Source organism: Tupaia chinensis, unplaced genomic scaffold (genome assembly GCF_000334495.1).
Source record: "Tupaia chinensis unplaced genomic scaffold, TupChi_1.0 Scaffold000086_1, whole genome shotgun sequence".
In the NCBI taxonomy this organism is placed as follows: Eukaryota; Metazoa; Chordata; class Mammalia; order Scandentia; family Tupaiidae; genus Tupaia; species Tupaia belangeri.
In genome coordinates, this window is record NW_006159548.1 from 1,162,369 (window position 1) to 1,172,786 (window position 10,418).

Sequence of the window (10,418 nt, forward strand, 5' to 3'; positions counted from 1 at the left end):
CAGCAGGATGGATGCTCCTTTCTGGACTATACTTAATGCTTCCCTCTAAATATTTTGTCTAGCATAAGTGGGGAGCGGTTTAGATTCTGCCTGGAAGCAGAGACACAGACCGAGAGATCTTGCAGATACCCTCCAAGGCCTTGCACTCCATAAGAAGAGCAAAACACTGCCATCTCTTTTGTTCCCTCTCCTGCTTACTGGTTATTGCATAATGAAATAAAGAGAAAATCGTCATGTCTTGCCCATGTGGTTTTACCAGCTCTGTGCCTAGAATTTTCTGAATGCTAGCTACTTGCTTTCTCAGCATTGCCTCGCAGTGTTGACTGACCCCAAGCAATCGAGAAAATAGAGTCTCTGCTGTTGCTGCCCTCTGTGGGATATTAAGTACCCCACAGTATTACTGGGCACTGCACAGGCAAGAGAGAGACAGCTCAAGGCCGCCCCAGTGCAAATGTGCATGTGGAGAATGTGGGTGGGAACTCTCATGCTCTGAGCACCACAGCAATAGACAAAGCCAGATTTCCATCGCAGAGCAGTTAACGTAAGTGCATTCGGTGAATTTCCACGTGTGTGTGTGTGTGTGGGGGGGAGGATGCTAGAGGGCATGCGTACTCATCAGAGACTAACAGACAGACAGATAGAGGGAGAGAGGGAGAGAAGAAAGCAATTCCCTCCCCCTTTTCCCCATGGAGAATGGTCACAGCGCAATCCCTTTTCTTCTGTCTCTTCCTCCCTTCAGGATTTTGAGTGTATACGAATGTGTCCAGCACGTTTCTCAAGCCACTGGGTCTGGGATTCTAACTACACAGTTGGCCATGTGAGATCTGGTAGCTTTAACCACCAGGCCATAGAGTTGGCCCAGTGAATTTCCATTTTTACCAGGGTAAGATTTGTGAAAATTTGGGTTAGGCTCATTATCATTTGGAAAAGAGTGATAGTACTGAATTCTTTTAGTTTCTTATCCCTGGACCCTTCAGGGAGAATTTTAGGAGCTTTAGGATGGTAGCATGAGAAGTATCGCGACAGCTTCCCACAGTTCTATTTGAACGTTATTTCCCGAGTAGTTCTGTGAGGCTAAGCTTCATTGTGTGTTTCAGCTGTGTGTTCCCCTGAAGCTCAGTGGTGTAGACAGCGATCACCTATTTGCTTAAGATTCTTTAATTTGGCCGTGACTCAGCAAGGACAGTGTGATCCTGTCCCATGTAGTGTTAACTTCCAAGATGGCTCACTAGCATGGCTGGCAAATTGGTCCTCAGCTGGGGAGGTCATTCAAGGGCACCTCAGCTGGCAGAGTTCCCAGGTTTTTCTCCATGTGGCCTCTCCATGTGGCCAGTCTGGGCTTTCTCACAGCAAGGCGGTCCAGGGTAGTCAGGTTTCATGCATTATGGCTCCTTCCCTCAGGGTACAAAAGCAGAAGCAGTCAGGCCTTTCTTAGGCTTGGTCCTGAGGCTAGCACAGCATCACTTCTGTCAGGGTAACAGGCAGCTCAGATTCCAGGGGAGGAGCCACACAAGGATGTGAGTACCAGGAGCTGTGATTCATGGGGGGTTGCTAATGGAATTGTCTTCCGGTTTGGTGCCCTGGTTCTCATGGCTGTCCTTTCCCTGATATCTACCTTGGCACCCCCCATTGCTCAAAGTTTTATAGGACCAGACTTTCACTTGGGAGAACTTCTAAGACTGAATTATTTGCTTCTAACTTTGTTCTCTTGGCAGCTACTAAATGCTTTGCTCCACCTTGCTGTCAGAACCATTGATTTTTCCCATGAAGGTTTTTTTTTTTTTTTAAATTTTAATTTATTCCTTCCTCCCATGAGAGAGATAGAAAGAGAGAGGAGAGAAAGAGAAAAGCACCCCCAACAGGGTCCTCATGCCACAATCTCCCTGTAGTCTTCGCCAGTCCAGATTATAGGTGTGTGCACACAGCTGATGTGCTCAAGGAAGTCAAGGATGTGAACCCAGGAACTTTCCAGATGAGTCCAGTCGAATCACTACTGTGCCACCACCTGCTCTAGCCCCCTGGATTCGTCTGGAGGCTGCCCACCAGACTGCCTGGGCCTTCCTGATTTCCAGGAGCCTGAATGTACCTAGGTATATGGAGCAGCATACCAAGGACTGTGGGGAATTGTGAAACATATACATGAATTACCTTCCCCAAACATTGATTTTACCTGAAAACGTAAGTTTAAAAATATTCTCATTTCAGAGCCAGTCAGGTAGCATGATGGTTAAAGACCTGGATCCCATATGACTGGCTGTGCGGTCTGAGTTCCAGATCTGGCAATTTGAAAAGCTGGGCATGTGTGTGTGCATACTTAACAGCCCAATAAAAGAGCAGAAGAGAAGGGATGGCTGTAAGGTCACCCCCGGGGTGTGGGTAGGTGTGCTTTGTCACTTTCTCTCTTTCTTTCTCTCTCTGTTTTTCTTTGGTGAGTAAATCACTCTGCGGGGGGAATGGCTGCACCACAATCCCTCCTCCGTTCTCCTCTAGGGATCTTAGGCACGCACGCACACATGCCTGGTGTGAGTTTCAAACTGCTAGGTCTGGGACTTGAATCACAGTTGACCATGTGGGAGTCCAGTGACATAACCATTTTGCCTCCTGCTGGTCCCTCAATCATTGTTTTTAATATAATGTGAAGGAATAAGATGTGGAGTTCTATTGGGTCGACAGAAAAGTCGTGATGTATTTTTTCTATACAAAAATGCATCATGACTTTTGTGATGGCCCAATACTAAACTTTTCAGATAGAACACATGAGGCTTCAAGGACATTTCAAGCTTAGTGTGCCTGCTTCACACTCTGCTGCAGATTCCTAGGCTATGAGTGTACTCTCCCAGGTCTGTTCTGCTTTTGGCACCAGAAATTTTCCTTTTAATCTTGCTGTCCTGCCATTCATCCAGATCTATTATAGATGAAGCCCCATTGTGGCCTTGACTTCTGTTGCTTGTCTCCGTCATCTTTCTTGTAATGGGAGAAAACTATTTGATGGAGGAGCAGGAAATATACTTTGTTTCTGTATCCTCTTTCTGGGACCTAAATCTTTTTTTGAAATGATTGATTTATTTAATTCCATGTATTGTAATTATTTTATTATTATTATTATTTTAAATTTGATCAGAGAGAGAGCGAGAAAAAGGGAAATTGAGAAAGTAAGCCTTCAGGTCCAAGACTTGAACCATGGCTGGCCATGTGGGAATCCAGCACCCCTAACTGCTATGCCACCTGCAGCCCCCTGGGACCTAAATCTTGTTCTAAATTCTGCTTGATTAAAGCCAGACTCTGGTACCTGCACTGTATACCTCCCCTGCCACTTGTTTTCCTGGCTTTTCAATACCATGGAATACTTGAGAGAATTACTGGAATGGCAGTCCACAGGCCTGGGATTTCCTCCTCTGTTGCTGTCCTTAGCATGGCCGAGTTAGTGCTGCTGGGAATTTCTGCAGCTCCTCATTTCTGATTCCTGGTCTTCTGTGAAGTCTCCAAGGCTGTGATGTCCCATAGGCTGAGTCACTGACTGCAGACTGTAGTCCTACTTCCCTGCTAGGGAAAGGGTGGTGCCCACAGGACTCAGTGGTGAATTTTAGGCAGGGATGCCAATAAGCTTTCTCTTTTCTGGGTGCAGAGGCTGGGGCCTTTAGCTCTAGACAAGCCAGAATGATGAAGCCTCCTCCTGAAGGACAGGCCAGGCAGCAGTGGACCACGGTATAATGACTGTCTGTGCCTATAGGAGATTACAGTTGTCATGAGGCTAATGCTGAGCTCCAATAAGCCTTGCAGTAACTACAGAGAAATAAGGTTGCTCTTTAATGTGTCTCAAATCTTAGCCTAACTAGACTCAATAGTATGTATGAGTATACATTTGTAGTTATTCATTTTTTTCTAATCTGTTTATTTTATTAAAATTTTAAATTATTTAAAAATTTACTAGAGGGTGGGACCAGCAGTTAGCATAATGGCTATGTCGCTGGACTCCCATGTAGTCGACCGCGGTTCGAGTAGTGGACCCGTTGGGTTAAAGCTCACGCGGGGCGTATATGTGTGCGTGCCCAAGATCCCGAGAGGAGAACAGAGGAGAAGGGATTGTGGCGTGGCCATGCCCCCCAGGGGGGTGATTTCTCACTTTCTATCTCTCTGTCTCTCTCTGTCTGTTGGGTTAGCGCACGCGCCCTATAACAAAAACCTCTCAAAAAAAATTTACTAGAGGGCACATGTACTTGTGAGATGGGGGGGATTGAGAATGTCCCCTCCCCCAACATGGAGGATGGCTACAGTAGAATCCCTTCTCCATTTCTCCTTCCAGAATTTTGGGCATGCAGGCACATGCACTATACTCACGACATGTGTAAGAGATCTCTTGAAGGTATTCCTCCTGTCTAACTGGAATTTTGTATCCTTCCAGTATATCCCAATCCTTCCATTCCCTCACCCTCTTCTACTAGCTCCTGGTAGCCACCATTCTGTTCTCTGCTTCTTTTAATTTGCTGTTTTTAGATTCTATGTATGAGTGATATTATGTGGTGTTCTATAATGGTTAAATCCTGTCCCATCTTCACTGAGTCGTAGAGGAGAATACTAGTCTTCTTTGAGAGTTGAGTTGTCAAAGCCCAGCTTAGCCAGTCTCTTGAAGGAATGTAGAATGTTTGACTTATCTGAGACCCTCAGCACTTTTGATGTTCTGACTAAGTTTTTTTTTTTGAGAGATTTTCATTGTAGGGCGCGTGCGCTCGCCAGACAGACAGAGAGAGACATAGAGACAGAAAGCGAGAAATCACCCCCCAGGGGGGATGGTCATGCCGCAATCCCTTCTCCTCCATTCTCCTCTCGGGATCTTGGGCACGCACTCACACGCGCCCGGCATGAGTTTTAAGCCACCGGGTCCAGGACACGAACCGCGGTCGACTATGTGGGAGTCCAGCGACATAGCCATTACGCTAACTGCTGGTTCCCCTGACTAAGTTTTCAAGCCCCTAGAACTTCTTTCCAAGAGGTTCATAAAGCTGGAGAGTCACAATTAAGGAAACTGAAATATCTTAAACCTTCTTTTCTTATCTGTAGTCCTTCCCTTCTGGATGGGTAGCTTCAGAGCCTGGTCCAGCCAAGCCATTTTTCAGTGAGCAGAGGCTTTGGTGTTCCTTGCAAACTCTGTTGGAGTGCTCCTGCATGCAGCATCAGTCTCACCTCAAGGCCATAAGCTGGGTGCTATGGAGCTAGGGCATGCAACACTGATATGACCTTGATGACTGAGAGACCAGCAGAACTGGATTCAAGCCCACTACAGTTCAAGAGGAACCCTCATGCATACCTGAGTGCTTTTCTCACTAATCTTTCATGGGAATGTATATTTTGAGTTCTTTTGAGAGAGAGCCAGAAGTTCACCTGCCACTTGGAACAGATTTGAGCAGAGCTAATTATTGCCTTTAGTAACTGCTGAGGAATTAGTGTTAGGTGGGGTTGCTTATTAACCCCACATGCTGATGTGCACCATTCTCTGAGGCGCTATCTGGGAGGAACCATGCGAGGTTCTGAAGTGAACCCAAGATACAGGTATGGTTTCATACTTTCAAGGGTCAGTATATTGTAAGAGGGAAGGTTATACTGCCAGACAAACTGGTTTGAAGCAGCAGTTCTTCCATGCATTAGGTGTGTATCCTTGCAGAGGTGACATAATCTCAGGGGAAATCAGTTTTCTTAGTCAATAAGCATGAGGTAACAATAGTACTTACCATAAGGGATGGTGGGTGGGCTCAGTGACATAATGTGTCTGTCATGTAGTAAACCCTCCATAATCCTGAAATAATAACAATGCTAGCCTATGGGCTTGTGTGTGCGTGTGTGTGTGCATGTGTGTGTGCGTGTGTGTGTGTGTGCACGTGTGTGACAATATAAGTTCTGGTACCATATTCAGCACATTACATGTTTTACATACAAAAAGGCTATGTTGCTATCTCCAGGCAAATGTTAGCTAATAGAGGAGGAAATGGAAACTTTTGCCTGAATCCAAAGCCTATGTTCTTATTCTTGGCCTCAAAGAGGTATCTCTATGTCCTAGTATTTCAATCCCATCAAACTGGCTATAGAAATCTTTGAGAGTAAAGACAGTATCATGATTGGCCTTACCTATTACTCTTACCTATTCATTCACCAACTCCGACTTGGAGGAAACCTTTACTTAGTAAGTTTAGCTCTACTCCAGACTACTATATGCAAGGAAAGTATAACTAGCTACAAGCCGAGAGGCGTCTTGCTGATGACTCCATTTTTTGTGGAGTCCTCTTTTTGTGCTGTAGTTGTTAAAGCCCCTTTTTGGGACTGATCAATGGAATCCCTTCTTATTTCCTTCTGTTCTACATTGTATTCTATGCTGTGGCCCAGTTCTTCAAAAGTCATTCTTCATTGACTGCTAATCCTTGAAACTTACTGTCTGATGACTTACCTGTCTAGACATCAATCTATTCTTGGTCAGAACACCTGATAGTCTGCCCAGCATTCCTCCTATGCCATAGAAAATGGGGCCTTCTAGATTAGCTTCTCAAACTGAATGAAACTTTCCATTCATTTTTTCATTGATTATTATTTAGTGAACATCATGATAAGTCCTTGCACATGATACCTCAAGATAGTCAAAGGTCCTTTAACCACCTGCCCTTTTAGAACCACCTCTTTACTTAAATAAGTTCACATTCTACTAGTTCCTGGTTCTGCCACAACTTTATTCTTGTTTTCTGCATATTTCTTGGACATTCAATAATCTTACAGTAGAACATTCTCAGATGGTTGATACCTGTTGCCCTTGGAAATTTGAGCTCTGAGTGTGTCTCTTATTATTGGTTCCCTCAGAGAAGAGAAATGGAGGCAAATAAAGGAGCTACACTTAATAGTATGTTATATTAAGGTAAAGAACGATTCTCCTGGGACCAGCTGTTAGCGTAATGGCTATATCGCTGAACTCCCATGTAGCCGACCACGGTTCGAGTCCCGGACCTGGTGGCTTAAACTCACTCCAGGCGTGCGTGTGTGCATGCCCAAGATCCCAAGAGGAGAATGGAGGAGAAGGGATTGTGGTGTGGCCATCCCCCCGGGGGGTGTGTGTGATATCTCGCTTACTATCTCTCTGTCTTCCTGGCACAGGCACGTGTCCTATAGCAAAAAAAGCTCTCAAAAAAAAAAAAAAAAAGAATGATTCTCCTGTTTCTTGCTTGTTCTGCTCACAAGCTTAAAGGCAAAGGAGCACTTTAGTGGGAAGTGTTTATCACAGAGCAGTTTCAAGGAATAGCGCCCCTATTACTTTGGTTCACAAGGGTCGCTATTAGTACACAGGAAAAAAATCACTGGAGATATACTCTTTTGTTGACATCGGGCCCTAATAAGATCTTGTTAGACTTTCTTTTTTTATTTTTAATTTTATTTATGTATTTTAATTTTGATGAGGGAGAGAAAGAGAGGGAAAGCGAGAAAGCAAGCCGCCAGGTCCAAGATGGTAACCACAGTTGGCCATGTGGGAGTCCAGTGCCCCTAACTACCATGTCACCTGCTGGGCCCCTGTTCAACTTTCAATAAGAATTCTCCATGAGACTATTTCTAAATTCACTTTTTTATTTAACAGTGTCATAGCAGAGCTCCAAAAGATAAATTTTATCTTTGCATAAGTTGCTGTGCCCTTGGAGTGACAAACCAGGTAGTTAAGTTGATTAATGGAGGGTATGTTTATTTGCCACATTGAATAAAATGAAGTCAGAGGGGTCAATAGGTGAACTCTTTGTGTAGGCCAGTGTTATCACCCCTATTAAAACATTAACACTATCCATTCCCTGACTGCCTCACTGATCAATTCTTTTTCAATATTAATTTAGTTTTCAGACCAGGCTCTTTCCCAAAGCTTGTCCAGGCAAACAAAATAAATCACAGGTGGCAATCCGATGATGATCAAGTTTAGTGTTAACTTTCTTGCAACACTCTAAGTGGTGTCTAAAGGGGAAAATGTTCTTAATAGGAAAAGAGAAGTTCGATGAAGAACACATCAAGCCATTCTATTTTTCCAGTTTGAGAAATCAGAGCATTGTTAAATCTCACTCAATTTACATTATCTCCACGAGTTTGTACAGTCAATGAATGAGCAAAGTTCTCTTCAACTGCAAAATCTCAAGGTTCACAGATTATCCAAACACCATTTCTTTTCTTGCCTGGCTACATCCTTCCACCTTTGTCACGGTAATTTACACTTCCCTCCTAGTGGAACTGGGTTTTCTATTATGTGGGAGGGCCAGAGGCTGGAGGTATGTTGAGGGGGGGGTCACAAAAGGGGATACAAGTAAAGAATCATTGAGTCAGTTTTTCTATATTTAGCCATAAGGGCTCATCCAGTTGGGAAGGTAGTGATGATTAATGAAAGGCATCAAGTCGAAGTGCCTCCTCTCTCCCTCTCCCTTTCGCTTTCCTTCTCTTTCTCCCTCCCCCTTTCTTTGGCAGCACAGGCCCTCACCACCACCGACTTTAGTGGTCAGTTGGCTGCTCTCTGTGGATAAGGCTGGAGACCTCCGTATCCCCTGTCTCTCTGCTTACTACTGTCCCTCTCCTAACCCTCTTCATTCACCTGCCTTGCCCCACTCCTGGACACTGTGAGGTCATGAACTGTTAGTCTGCATGCTAGAACCCTGGCAAGGTTCTGTTAGGCCAACTCAGAACTTTTAGGAGCCTAGAAAGTGAGATGCTCAGGATGGAGATGCTTCCAGCTCTGTGGGCATCTCTAGCAGATGCTGCTGAGCCCGCCCATATGCCTCGCACTTCTCAGAGTGTTCCAGCCCACTTCCAACTGCGAATGTCTCCATCTATGTACCTGAAGGCATTTTTTCCAGAACCGTGTAGGTTGCTCTGGACATTTACATGCTAATATGCTTATTTTGGGGATAGTCAAGGTGTTTGAATGTTCTGTTTTTAACTTCTCCCTTTGCTTGGATTTTCTAGCAAAACCTATTTTCAAATGGGTTGTTTTGAACACAACATGGCATCTAATGGGAATAAATAAAATCTTTAATGACTTCCAAATTTATGTCTCCAACTTTAATTTCTTTTTCATTTCCAGATGAATATACTTAATTGCCTTGGATTTCCATTTAGATTTGTAATTGGTATCAGAAACATATTATTATTATTATTATTTTGAGAGATTTTTGCTGTAGGGTGTGTGTGCTCACTGGAGAGACAGACACAGAGAGACGGAAAGTGAGAAATCACCCCCGGGGGAGGCGGATAGCCACACTGCAATCCCTTCTCCTCCATTCTCCTCTCAGGACTTTGGGCATGCATGCACATGCACTTGGTGTGAGTTTCAAGCTGCCGGGTCCAAGACTCAAACCACAGTTGATCAACTGGGAGTCCAGCATCTTAACCACTACATCACCCACTGGCTGCAAGAACATATTTTGATGTTTTCTCTCCAAAGCTGCCCCTTTCCCTTGCACCCGCATGCCCCATTGCATTAAAGAGTACATTTACATTTCATTAGGTTTTTCAGATCCCAAACCTAGGACTCACCCTTGATCTTTCTCTCTCTCACATGTTCATCACATGACAATCTGTTGGTTTACTTTGAAAATATTTATCAAATATGATCACTTCTCATTGCCTCCACTGCTATCACTGTAGTTCAAGACACCACCAACCATCTCCTCCCTGGACTATTGCAGACTCGTAAGTTTCTAGGCTTGTCCCGCCTTCAGTAAAATGCTGAAGTGATGCTACCACTTCTTTGCACAAAACCCTTGAATGGTTTCCTGTTAAATGGAGAACAATGTTTACCAGGTCTTATTATTTCTTAATGCCTGAGGACGTGTGCAAGGGAGAGAGAGCCCCCCAATAGGGTTTAAGAAGACTGCAATCCCTTTTTCTCTAATCTTCTTGTACTGGAACTCAAACCTTGATTGGCTGTGTGAGATTTGGCTTCTTCTGATACAGCACATAAGTGCTACACTAGGAGGTAGTCTACCTTATTTATGTTATTTTTTATTTTGTTATTGCTAGAGGGACATGCATGAAAGGGGTTGGGGGGAAGGGAAGAGAAAGTACCTTCAATGTGGTGTGGTCATGCCACAATTCTTCATTTCTGCATCTCATCAGGATTTTGAGCATACACATGCACATACGCCTGATGTGTTTTTCAAATCATTGCCAGGACCAGGATTCAAATTATAGCCAGTCATATAGGATCTGATTCTGGTTCCCTTCACACAGGACTTAACCACTGTTCTGTGAGCTGGCCCATACTAATGATTTTTTTTAAAAATTGTTGCTATAGGGTGTGTGAGCTTGGGAGAGAGAGAGGAGGCACCTACCGTGGGGAATGGCCACATCACGGTCTCTTCTCTATTCTCCCTTTGGGATTTTGGGTATGCACGCACATGCACCCAGCATATTTTTCA

The 10,418-nt window shown here is 44.3% G+C and overlaps 1 protein-coding gene across 1 annotated transcript in view; it reads left to right on the forward strand.

The window, feature by feature from the left end:
- The first annotated feature begins 5,528 nt into the window (after positions 1 to 5,528).
- Positions 5,529 to 10,418, forward strand: part of SLC4A4 (solute carrier family 4 member 4) — a 493,683-nt gene continuing 488,793 nt past the window's right edge. The window contains exon 1 of the mRNA XM_006142902.2: positions 5,529 to 5,547. The gene's annotated coding sequence lies outside the window, so the exon portion shown is untranslated. The remainder of the gene's footprint in view (positions 5,548 to 10,418) is intronic.